General features: G+C 52.0%; 2 protein-coding genes across 7 annotated transcripts in view; one reads left to right on the top strand and one right to left on the bottom strand.

The window, feature by feature from the left end:
* Window positions 1-13,013, bottom strand: part of LMOD1 (leiomodin 1) — a 40,634-nt gene that overhangs the window by 14,374 nt on the left and 13,247 nt on the right. The gene's annotated exons all lie outside the window — the stretch shown is intronic.
* Window positions 1-13,013, top strand: part of TBC1D22B (TBC1 domain family member 22B) — a 70,663-nt gene that overhangs the window by 51,688 nt on the left and 5,962 nt on the right. For 3 of the 4 annotated variants that reach the window (XM_075910332.1, XM_075910329.1, XM_075910330.1), the window contains one exon: window positions 9,801-9,905. The gene's annotated coding sequence lies outside the window, so the exon portion shown is untranslated. Of the gene's footprint in view, window positions 1-9,800; window positions 9,906-12,423; window positions 12,597-13,013 lie in introns of all 4 variants that reach the window. The other variant, XM_075910331.1, reaches the window with a different exon arrangement.

Raw genomic sequence — 13,013 nt, 5'->3', positions numbered from 1 at the left:
GTAGGTGGGGGCAGGGGTTGGGCACAAGGTTGGGGGACAGGGCACTTACCTAGGGGAGTGCCCCACTGGTGTCTCTGCCTGCTGCCATGAGCTCACCTGAAAGACCACCCACTGCAGCTCCCAATGGCCACCCCTCCCAGCCAATGGGCGCTCCAGGGGTGGAGCCTACAGGCAAGGGAAGTGTGTGGACAGAGCTCCCAGTGCTTGCAGCTCCAGCTCAGCAGTGTGCAGAGCCATGTCTCCCGTCCGTCCGTCCCCCAGCATACCAGGCCGGTGTGGATAACGTACAGAGGCTTTACTGGCTGTAGCTGGGGTCTTGCTAGCGCAATATCAAACAATCCAGAGGAGAACTAAGGTGCAAGGTTAACAACTCACAGTTGGAACAATTTCCAAGGGTTGTGCTGGAATCTGACACTTGCCGTTTTATAGGAGGCCTGGTTGTCTTTCTGACACCTTGCCTCTAGCTCCAGGACTTTCCACCGCAGACCTACAGGGGCCCACAAGCCAGAGCTGAGATTTCCACGGGGGCTGCGCCTCCATTCCCAATGGGTAAGAGGCTGTAAATGAAGAAAAGTTGGAAACCAGAGGATGAGCAAGTGTAGATGTGAAGGACTTGCCATAGAGATCAGTGGGGGGATTCTCAGGCCATCGGGCTGGTGTCTCCTCCTGGCTCTAAACTCCAGCAACTGAACCACCATGTGCTGCGAGCTAGGCCACTGCCTTGGCCACAAGGCCATTCCTCCCTTGCCTGGCACCTCCTTCAGCGGCACATGCCAAGCCAAGGCACTTGACACTGTCTGCTTCACCCAGTCAGCCAGCCTCGCAGAGTGTACGGAGTCAGCTTTCTGCCAGTCTGCTGCCTCTCCGGACCACCTCTGTTTCAGCTTTTCCATAGCGCTGGGATACAGTCACCTCCTATGTGTCTACAAATGAGCCAGGAGAAAGCGTTTCCTTAGTTGCTCAGGAGTACAGTTATTAGGGGAGCGTTTTCATAGCCAGTGTCGGGCCTTTACAAAACCAGCCGGGTTCTCGGCTGATGAATCACTGGTGTTTGGATGAACTGAAGTGACTGCTAGTTTCCTCTAAATAGACTAAAACTATTGCGTGCTGGCAATCGCGCTCCCAAGCCCACTCAGATGTTTCCTTAAAAGGAAAAGGAGACAGAACTTCTCTGGAATCTGAGCAGTGGTAGCTAGTGGTCCTCCCCAGTCCGGTCTGCCAGGCTTCTGCTGTGCAGCGTGTCCGAGCCAGACGTTGTTCCCCAGGCATCGCTTGTGTCAGGAGAGCCGCCTGTCAGCCTGGGGCAGTTCGTGAGCACGTTGGGTCAGTGATTTCAAGAAAAGAACTATTCCCTCCCCCCCCACATCGCTCCTTCCTGAGGCCTGGGTGGATCAGCTAGTAGAGCACCGTGCTGTGCTACTGCTCTGCGTGCAGGCCCCCTACCCCACAGCTGTCGTGGTGCCCAGCGCTCAATGGCAGTGTGTCTCTGAGGAGCAGAGTCATAGGCCTGCTCTGCCCTACACGGTGATCTCGCTACGTTGGCCTCCCAGGGGCTCAGGTATAATAGGCCCAGGAGACACTGCCACTGCACATGTGCTTGTGGGTGCGGCCGGAGGAATGTTGCTTTAGCCCCATGCAGGTTTCGAGGTGTCCAAGGGGTGATGTGTGTTGTTCAGCATCCTGATGAATCGAGGAACCTCCCTGGACTCCAGAGAGATTACTGATGAGCCCAGGATGCTAAGTGGCAGCTACCACCTGCCCTGCAACCTGCATGGAGCCCTTCAAAAGCTCAGGTTCTTCTTGGGAGCAGAGATCCTTTCACTGCATTGAGGCTTAGGGCCTGGGGAGGGGAGGCACAGCAGGCCAGAGGGGCTCTGGACTCTGGCCAGTCCAGAGCTCCTCCAGGCAAGGTGCGGGGAGGGCGCTCGAGGCTTCTGTGAGTTGGGGGGAGGCTCAGGCCCTGGTCTGGGAGAGGTGCAGGCAGAAAGATCAGAACAGGGAGCTAGCTTCCCCAAGGGGCACTTCAGCCACCCCCTGGAGTCCCTACCTCTCCTGACACTTCGTTGTGCCCCAGAAGTGGCTGGCAGAAGGTCCAGCTGTATGCAGGGGGACCACAGGCTCCATGTGCTGCCCCAGCTGTGAGTCCCCCAAACCCACAGCATACTCCTGCACCCCAAGCCCCTCACCCAGCCCCACCCAGAGCCTGTACCCCCTGGCTAGAACCCTGACCGTCTGCTGCACCCCAGCCCGGAGCCTCCTCCCACGCTCCAAACCCATCTTCCCCAGCTCCATTGGGTCACAGGTAGCAACCGTTTTCTACAACTGCGTTGTCAGAAAAATAGCACGAGCACCAATGTACTGTAGCCTTGTCCCACCTCTGTAAATGCCCTTCCCGCGGCACCGGCACCGCCTCCCTGCCCACAGCTCCACCACCGCCTATCCTCCCACGGCACAATCACCGCCTGGCCCCCACGGCACCATCACTGCTTCCTTTCCCGCAGCAAAATCACCGCCTGCCCCCCCATGGCACAATCACCGCCTGCCCCCCCACGGCACCATCACTGCTTCCTTTCCCGCAGCACAATCACTGCCTGTCCTCCCACGGCACCGGCACAGCCTCCCTTCCTGCGGCACCATCACCACCTCCCTTCCCGCGGCATAATCACTGCCTGTCTTCCCATGGCACTGACACCGCCTCCCCTCCTGCGGCACCATCACCGCCACCCCTCCCACAGCCCCCATCCTCAAACAGATTTTGGTGCGTGTCTCACTAATTTCATAGCTTTAGTGGGGTAGCCGAGTTAGTCTGTAACAGGAAAAACTTAAAAAACAACAAATAATCTAGTAGCACCTTAAAGACTAAATAGTTACAAGAAGCTGATAAGAATCATAAGCACCTTCATGGTGTGGTTGGTTGGTTCAGTCATTAAGATGTGGAAGATAATGTGCGAGCCAGCTGATATCCCAGTTCATACCATTTGCATAAGATTTAAACTTGTAAATGAAGTTAAGTTCCAATCTTTCTCTGTGTATTTGGCTTGTGGAATTGGTCTGAAACAAAATTAATCATAGAATCATAGAACTGGAAGAGACCTCAGAAGGTCATCAAATCCAGCCCCCTGCTCTAGGCAGGACCAATTCCAATTAAATCAACCCGGCCAGGGGTTTGTCAAGCCGAGACTTCATTGAATGTCTTCTCCAACAGGTGTTTGTGTGTTGCCTTTTTGGATATCTGATTTGTGGCCATTAATTCTTTCTCGTAGAGACTGTCCAGTTTGTCCAATATACATGACAGAAGGGCATTGCTGGCATTTGATGGCATAGATCACATTAGTGGATGTGCATTAAATGATCCCGATTTACCTGGTGGCTGATGTGGTTGGGTCTAGTGATGAATTCGCTGGTGTAGATGTGTGGGCAGAGTTGGCACCGGGACTGATTGCCGGGGTGGGTTCCTGGATGATTATGATGGAGGTTTGTTGCGTGGTTACTGGAAAGAATTTGTTTGAGTTTGGGGGTTGTCTGTAGGCGAGGATTGGCCTTTCCCCGAAGGCCTCTGAGAGTGGGGGGTCATTTTCCAGGATAGGTGTAGATTGTTGACAATGCGTTGGAGGGGTTTAAGTTGTGGGCTGTAGGTGATGACAAGTAGAATTCTGTTGTTTTCTCTTTTGGGCCTGTCTTGAAGTAGTTCATGTCTGGGTACTTTTTTGGCTCTGTCAATCTGTTTTTTCTCTTCTCCAGGTGAGTATTTTAGTTTTATGAATGCTCTATATAGATCCTGTAGGTGTTTGTCTCTGTCTGTGGGATTGGAGCAAATCTGGATGTATCTTGGGGCTTGGCTGTATACAATAGATTGGGAAATGTGTCTGGGATGGAAGCTAGAGGCATGAAGGTAAGTGTAGCGGTCGGTAGGTTTCCGATATAGGGTGGTGGAAATGTGTCCATCGTGTAATTGTACTGTAGCGTCAAGGAAGTGGATCTCTCGTGTGGACTGATCCAGGCTGAGGTTGATGGTGGGGTGGAAGTTGTTGAAATTCCTGTGAAATTCTTCAAGGCTCTCTTTCCCGTGGGTCCATATGATGAGGATGTCATCAGTGTAGCGTAAGTAGAGTAAGGTTGCTGGGGGCGAGAGCTAAGGAAACGTTGTTCAAGGTCAGCCATAAAAACATTGGCATATTGTGGAGCCGTGCAGGTGCCCATGGCCGTGCTGCTGACTTGAAGATACAAATTGTGTCTGAATCAGAAGTAGTTGTGGGTGAGGACAAAGTCGCAGAGCTGTGTGACCAGGTGTGCAGTGCTGTCATCTGGGATAGTGTTCCTGATGGCCTGTAATCCGTCTTCATGTAGAATGTTGGTGTACAGGGCTTCTGTGTCAATGGTGGCCAGGATGGTATTTTCGGGTAGTTTACTGATGTTTTGTAGTTTCCTCAGGGAGTCGGTGGTGTCGTGGAGGTAGCTAGGAGTGCTGCTGGCATAGGGTCTGAGGAGAGAGTCAAAATAGCCAGATAATCCTGTAGTAAGTGTGCCAATGCTTGAGATGATGAGTCATCCAGGATTTCCAGATTCGTGTGTCTTGGGTAGCAGATAGAAAACTCCTGGTCAGGGATTAGGGGGGATGTTAGTGTAAATTTGGTCGTGAGCAGCATCAGGGAGCTTCATGAGCAGTTATTTCAGGGTTTTTTGGGTATTTTTTAGTGGGATCACAGGAGGGAGGCTTGTAGAATCTGGTTTTGGTGAGTTGTCTGGTCGCCTCCTGTTCATAATCTGTTCTGTTCATGATGATTACAGAGCCCCCTTTGTCAGCCTCTTTGATTATGAATTTAGAATTGTTTTTGAGGCTGTGTATAGTGTTGCGTTCTGCATGACTGAGGTTATATGTTGTTGTTTGCTGACAGTGTCAGCTTGAGCACGTTTGTGGAAGCAGTCGATGTAGAAATCAAGACTCTCGTTACGACCGTTAGTAGAGGCCCACATAGAAGCTTTCTTCTTGTGGAATTGGCGGGGGGAGCAGCAAGGTCAGTGTGTTGCACATCGGTGTGTTGGAAATAGTCCTTTGTGGAGGCAGCGAAAATAGGCGTCCAGATCCCCCAGAACTGAATCATATTCGTAGAGGTGGTGGGTAGAAGGAAGGTCCTCGAGATAGGACAGATTCCTCTGCTGAGCTAAGGGAGCGGTTGGATAGGTCAACAATGTTGCTAGGTGAGTTGAAAGTATCTGGAATGAGAGATCCTGAGGCGTGTAGGAGTTTGGATAGTTTATTGTCCTTTTTCTTCTGAAGAGAGATGAAGTGATCCTGGTAGGTGGTTTGTTGAATTTTAGAAGAGTCTGAAGAAGATGACATGTATGTGGAGGCTTGGTTTTTTATGACAGTTTGCAATGTTGAGAGCTCCTCCTCCTTGATTTTCTTCTGTTTGTTGGATGGAATGCTGATATGGTGGTTCCTGAGTTTCTTTGTGAGAGTGTGGCATAATCGCTGGCTGTAGTCTGTGGGATATGTAGATTGCAGTGGGTTTTTCACCCTCAGTCCCTTAGGTATGATGTTCATCAGTTTGCACTTGGAAAGGAAGCTGTCTAATTTCATAGCCAGCCTCTTCTTGACTCCCTCATTAAGGGCACTGTCTTCTGCATGGCCACTGTCCGGCTGGAGTATGATGCGCTCTGAGCAGATCATTTCCAGAGAGGAATTTGTGCCTTGCAAGCAAACCTGAACAGCACAGAGAACTCAGGGCAGCCTGCTAAGACCTGAGAGAAACATTTGTCCCTTTTCTCCCCCGGTGTTGGTAAAAGCCTTTGACAGTGGACAGCATGTTCCCAGATGCTCACTGTCTATCAGCCTAGAGAGGAGAAGGGGGCAACCCACGGAGCAAATGGCAAAGTTTGGTCAGATCCTGCAAAACTCTGCCTGCCATCTCGCGTTTGCCAGAGGGCGATGGGCAATGCTCTGGGGTCTCGCAGGGCCCCGGTGGGGGGGGGGGGGGTTGTGGGAGTTCCACAGGCGGCTGGCAAGAAGCTGTGAGTTAGATGGAAGGGGTGCTCCAGAGCAAACCAGTTGGTGCCCAAAGCTGGTGCTGGTTGCTCTAACAAAGAGCTTCAGCCCTGAAATTGACCAGCCCAGCTGCTTGCCCCGAGTCTCAAGAGTTACCGCCCAGCCTGGCCTGAAGAACACAGCGCAAAGGCAGGCAGCACGGGGAGCAGAGCAGCCTTGCCAGGCCTGGCTGAAGTGGAGACTCAGCCAGCAGAGGAAGGGGGGAACAAAGACAAAGGGCAGGAGCAGCCTGCAGGGAAGTGTAAGTAGCCACGGCCATGGGGAGACGCAGGCCCAAGAAAGCTAGTGGGAAGTGGGAGCATCACTGCAGAGTCTTCTCCTCCTCAGAGACGCCAGAAGGAAAGCAGGTGCTTGAATTTTCACATACCCATTATCACAGTACCTGGGCAAATGGCAGAGATGAATTAACTCCGACTGCCCACAGCAGAGAGGCCACGCAACTCCCCAGCCACGCATGGGCCAGAGTCGATTACATTCCTGGCCAAAAGATGAGTCCTTGGCCACGTTCTGAAGGTTACTAACCTCCGACCCCCAATGGCCCTACAGTGAGCGGAAGATCTAAAGTGGGGCTCAGCTCACCCCAAAAATGCACGTCCAGGGACAGCTATGGGAGCAGGTCTGCAGACGGGGGCTCTAAAGGCTTTTGCTTATGCTGAGTAGCAGTTGATTCCATAGACCCGTGGTCCCCAACACGGTGCCCGCGGGGGCATTTGCATGCGCCTGCCAGGTGCTCAGGGCTGGCCTGGCCCCGGGCACATGGCGCGGCGCTTGCAGGGAGTGTCGGCCCAGGGCGCGTGGCGCTTGCGGGGGGGGGGGAGCGCCGGCCCCGGGCGCACGGCGCTTGCGGAGTGGGGGGGAGGAGCGCCGGCCCCGGGTGCGCAGCAATGGGGGGGCCCCAGCCCCAGGCATGCGGCTATGGGGGGGCCACCCCCGGGCATGTGGCTATGGGAGGGCCGCCCCCGGGCATGCGGCTATGGGGGGGGCGCCCCCGGGCGTGCAAGTGTCCCCGCCCCCTGGCGCCCGGCGGGTGAACGGCCACGCCCCCTGGCGCCCGGCGGGTGAACGGCCATGCCCCCTGGCGCCCGACAACTTCAAAAGGTTGGGGACCACTGCCATAGACCATCTCAGAGCAGTGTGGCTACCAGCAGACTCAGTGCGAGCCAAAGGACCCCAGTCTGCTCCTAAGGTAGCCTCCACCACAGCTCTTCTCCAGAGGGCATCTGCCCATCCTCCACTTGCACTGCCTCGCCAACCAGCGAGCCTGTCTCTAGGGGTTCCCACGCTGCTCCTGACTGACACAGGGCGACTCCGGCACTGGCAAATTGACACTGGCTTCCCAGCACAAGCAGAGATGTCTCTCCTGTCCATATCCTGCCTGGCCCTCCGCCTGCCCTGCCATTTCTTTTCTGCTCCCCGAGCCATGCCTTTTGGTTCTGTTAGCAAGGGGCCTACACGTATCCCACTTCCCCTCTGGTCAGGCCTTTCTAAGTGGGACAGAGTCCACCCCCTTTGTTGCTCCTTGGGCCAAAGGTCCTGAAACATGCTCCTCTGGAAGTGGAATGCCGTTCTCCAGAGATTTGGGCCTTTTACTGACCCTACATCTAGGCCTAGATTGCTAGATTGGCCTTGCTTGCTGAACTGAATGCAGTGAACAGACCTTTACACTCAATGTTCTTGACAAAAATACCATGTTACGAAAATAGCTCCATCTCCTCATGGTCCTTGTGAAGACAGTACTGAGATATGAATCAGCTGCTGGAGCAGTGCACGTGGGCAGTTTTGTTTCCCTAATAAACCCCAGGTTTAGAAGTCTGCAGTCCCTCTTCTTCCTCTTTCCTTGAGCCCTTTCTCCTAGCACTGCGGAAATGGACATTCCCAGGCTATAGACCAGGGCTACTCAGCGTGCGGCCCACGGGCTGTTTGTTTGTGGCCAGCGATGCAGTTTGGGTTTACGCAGGCACAGCGATCCATGCGTTTGTTACATCCCGACTGGATTACTGTCATGCACTTTATGTGGGGCTGCCTCTAGAGAGCCTTCGGAAACTGCAACTGGTCCAGAATGCGGCTGCTCGAGTTTTAACAAACACTAGTTATACGGAGCACATTATGCCAGGGCTTCGGCAGCTGCACTGGCTTCCGGTATGTTTCTGGGCACAATTTAAGGTTTTAGTTATGGCCTATACAGCCTTAAATGAGTTGGGTCCAGGGTATCTGAAGGACCGTCTTCTCCCATATGAACCTGCCCGGGGATTGAGGTCAGCTGGGGAGGCTTTGCTTCGTGTTCCCCCACTTGTGGAGATAAGATTAACATCTACGCGGAACAGGGCCTTCTCTGCTTTTGCTCCCAGTCTGTGGAATTCTCTTCCTTGGGATATTCGCAGGGTGCCAGCGCTAGCGTTGTTCCAGCGTCAGGCTAAAGCCTCCCTTTTTACTCCTGCTTTTATTGATGTTTGAGTCTGGATGTGTGTGTTCCTCCTCTCGATATGTTTTTAGCTGGTTATGTCCCTCTGAGGTCTCATATTTTAAATTCTCATATTTTACATTTTTATATATATTTGTATTTTTTGTTTGTTTATGCTTGTAAGCCACCTTGAATATTTTAAATAGAAAGGCAGGGTAAACATATTTAAATAAATAAATATGTGGCCCACGGGTGGGAGTCTATAATGCTCTTCTGTTGAGATGCATTTTAGTAGTTGCACTCCTGGACTGGCATTGCTCATTCAAAGAGCTGTCCTATGGGTGGAAATCGGGTCAATGTCGCATTTTATTAATATCAGCAGAACCGACTTAAATGGGGCCTGCGTGTTGTGTAGCCTTGCCTTGATCTTTGTATTCATTCCCATCAGTGTGTATGCAACCACACTTAAGTTGCGGCCCTCAGCATGTGCTGTGAGTATCGTTGTGGCCCCCAGGACTTCCAAAGAGCACTAAAAGGGAATTCCCAAGCACATCTGACCAAGGCTCCTTGCAGTTCAGTACCCTGTCACCAATACTGTCTGGAGCCATGTGCTTTAGAAGGCGCAGCAATCGGAAACCCCATAATCATGATTTAACTTCCTTTAGGGGAAATGTTTCCTATGTAAGAGTGGCCAGACTGGGTCAGACCAAAGATCCTTCTAGCCCGGTGTCCTGTCTGCTGACAGCGGCCAGTGCCAGGCGCCCCAGAGGGAGTGAACAGAAACAGGGAATCATCAAGTGATCTCTCTCCTATCACCCATTCCCAGCCTCTGACAAGCAGAGGTATGGATGCCCTCCCTGCCTGTCCTGGCTAATAGCCACTGGTGGACCTGTCCTCCATGAATTTATCTTGCTCTTTTTGAACTCTGTGATAGTCTTGGCCTTCACAACATCCTCTAGCAAGGAGTTCCACAGGTTGACTGTACATTTGTGTAATAAAATATTTCCCTTTGTTTTAAATCTGCTGCCTATTAATTTCATTTGGTGTCTCCTAGTTCTTGTGTTATCAGAAGCAGTAAATAACACGTTCCTATTTATCTTCTCCACATCTGGCATGATTGTATAGACCTCTGTCATATCCCCTATAGTCAGCTCTTTGACCAACTGAAAACTCCAAGTTATTAATCTCTCACATGGCAGCCATTCCATACTCTTAATAATTTTTGTTGCCATTTTCCGAACCTTTTCCAATTCCTTAGTTGTCTTGGAGCTTACTCACCTAATGATTCTGCTTGTTATGTTTCTAAACACAAAGTACAAACCTTTACCTTTTCTACAATGCTTTTCATTTCAGACTAAAAAAAAATGAGGGAAAGGAAGGAAAAAGGAAAAACCACAAGTAAAGCATCCTTGAAAGAGAGTATGGGGTGTGCACCTGTTGGCCGGCCAGCTATAAAAGGTATGCCCTTCTCTGTAATTGCAGGGTGAGTGCGAAACGGATTGCCTGCATATTTATACTGCTGGTGAACTCCCATTTATGAGCAATTTCATAGACTAAAGCTCTCTTTTCTGTTTGATCATCAAGAAGTTGAAATGAGCGCCTCAAAAATCTTTTCTACTAATCTACTATAGGTGTGAGAGTTGTTTGTCTGTGCGTCTGTTTGCTCAAGAACTCCTTCTAAACGGTAAGAGTTAGGGCCACCGAATTTGGTAAACAGTTTCCTTTTATCCTAACGTAGAGCAAGGGCAGGGTTTGGTTGTGCCAGGACAATGGGAGGTGCCTGGAATGGGTCTGTTTTTTATAAAACCATACAGAAAAGAGACAATCACCAGACAGGTGAAAGGGGCTTAGTGGGGGTGCACCCTCCTCCTCCATGCAGGACTGTGTCCCAGGCCTCAGCCTCCCATTGCCCAGACACCCTTTAGGGAGGGCAGGGCAGGCTAAAGTTTCCCCTGCCCCACCTGATTCATACAGGAACATTGCTGACTGTTCCGCACTGCCAGGGAGTAAAAGGAAAGTGCCCAGTTTGCTGCATTCCTCAGCTGGCTGGGGAGCGCAGGGGGCAGTTGAACCTGCACCTGCCCTGGCTGGGGGTCATGCACCCCTCCCCTGGCTGTGCCTACTGGAGCTGCAGCAGCCATGGGGAGGTGCTTCTCACCTGGCTTATGCTGCTGCAGTGAGAGAGGCTGGGGTCAGGCCTGGCCTTAGGCCGATTCAGCCGATTCCCCAGTGTGGGGCCCCATGCCTGAGGGGGCCCGGCGCCCAGGGAAGCGGCACATGCACCGTGCCATCCAGGGCCCTGCACATGTGTGGCCCCGTCCCCGGAATCAGGCCCTGCGCTCTGTAGAGCCGGTCCTGGCTGGGGTAGTAACCTGAACCTGCCCAGCCTGCAGACTGAACCCTTCATCCCCAGCTCCACCCCAGAGCAATGATTTCAGTGAGGGAAAAAAATATCTAATTGAGTTCAGGACCTGAGCAACGCTGGGTAAATCTTCTAGTGCAGCCGCACAGTGCAAAGCAGCTGCTTTTTCTGAGACAGGGGTGAGGAATCTTTTCTGGTTCAGGGCCCGCACACAAGTGAGAGAAGCAACAAAACCAAACCAAACAAATGGTCATCGAGATGGCCCCTGACTGAGAAGCAGAGAGACCCTCCCCACATCAGAGCTAGGGGGGCCCAGGCTAGTCGATTGTGTGTGCTCCAGTCCCATGGAAGGCAGCGGGGGAGCTGGAGCGCCAGCACAGGAGCCCTGAGCCTTGGGTCCACATCTGGCGCCCGGTTCCTAGGTTCTCCACCTCTGTTCTAAAAGATCTGGACACAAACAGGCACTGCAGGCAGCTAAGTTTGCTTCATGCCTGCAAAGTTCAGGGCTCTCTCGCCTCTTTTTAAAGAGCTGAGTGTAAGTTCAGATACCCTGCCTATTACATATTTCAGAAGCTTGCTGGGTTTGATTCCTTACAGCTGAAGTTAATAGAGAAAGAAAGGGGATTAGTTGTTCTATTCCAGATGGCTGGAGATTGTGTCTCCAAAGGCTTTGTTTTGGTATTTTGCAAAAATTGTCACGAGAGAGAGAGAGAGAGAGAGAGAGAGAGAGAGAGAGACAACTAGCTCCCCCGGGGATTGGGAGTGGTCACTGCCTGTTCTGACTCCAGCCCGTCTGCTGGAATGGCCCCAGAGCAGACACACATTAGTATCCTGTCAGTCTGCAGTCCCTTTTCAGTGCATTCTCTGGTAGGATGTGTGTCCCACTGCCTCTCCCCATCCCTGGATTCAAAGCAGCATCTCTTCTCCTTCTCCAAGGGGCGATCCATGTGTAGCTGTGGAGAGTAACTTCACATATTCCCAAAGTCATTGCTGCATCCTCTTTGTTGCTTTGCAGATCAGGCTGAATGAACACCACATGTAAACAGAAAGACATGCCCCACTTGACACTTGAGCTTACATGACACCATGACAATGTGGCACTGGGGAGGCCACATCTGGTGTATTGCGTCCAGTTCTGGGCCCCCCACTACAGAAAGGATGTGGACGTATTGGAGAGGGTCCAGCGGAGGGCAACCAAAATGATTGGGGGGCTGGAGCATGTGACTTATGAGGAGAGGCTGAGGGATTGGGGCTTGTTTAATCTGCAGAAGAGAAGAGCGAGGGGGGGTTCAGTAGCAGCCTTCAACTTCCTGAAGGGAGATTCCAAAGAGGATGGAGAGAGGCTGTTCTCAGTGGGGGTGGATGGCAGAACAAGGAGCAATGGGCTCAAGTTGCAGTGGGGGAAGTGTAGATTGGATATTAGGAAAAACTATTTCCCGAGGCGGGTGGTGAAGCACTGGGATGGGTTCCCTAGGGAGATCTCCATCCCTAGAGGTTTTTAGGTCCTGACTTGACAAAGTCGTGGCTGGGATGATTTAGTTGGGGTTAGGCCTGATTTGAGCAGGGGAGTTGGACTAGATGACCAACCCCAATCTTCTATGGTTCTATGTTCAGAGGAAGATCTAGGGGAGAAGTGTGTTGAGGGAGATGGTTCCCAGAGTCAAGGAAGGAATATGTCTGGCAAGTCTACAGAAATGGCTGGTAAACAAAGGAGCAGAGTGAACAATAGGAGGCTCTTGAAGGTTTAATTGCTCCGAAAGAGAAGTCTTCTCTGCACATCTGGGCAGGTACGGATCTCTCTCGGAGACTGGGAGGAAGAGAGGTATTGGTGAACTCAATGGAGGTAGCTCAGATCTCTTTTGGAGAGAGTTCATGCTTTTAATCTTTGTGAGGGTCTCTAGTGCTCAGAAATGGAGACCTGTTGCCTTAGGGACAGTCAGCACCTGCTCTGCACATTTGCCAGCTTACCAGTACCCTGCCCTGAGCTTCATTCCTGGCTTTCCAAAGCCCCTTCTTTTCCAGTTCCCAAAGTGCTTACTCAAGGAAGATTTCACTCCTTCTGGCTTGTGCGTGGGGCAGCTTTTGCAGGCGCCACGACTAGAAAGCAGGTTGCTGATCATGAGTCTCTAAGGGTATGTCTACACTACCACCCTAGTTCAAACTAGGGTGGTTAATGTAGGCATTCGAAGTTGCAAATGAAGCCC

This window comes from Pelodiscus sinensis, chromosome 27 (assembly GCF_049634645.1).
Source record: "Pelodiscus sinensis isolate JC-2024 chromosome 27, ASM4963464v1, whole genome shotgun sequence".
NCBI lineage: Eukaryota > Metazoa > Chordata > Testudines > Trionychidae > Pelodiscus > Pelodiscus sinensis.
The sequence above is the reverse complement of the archived record's forward strand: the minus strand, read 5'-3'. Positions and strand labels throughout refer to the sequence as shown.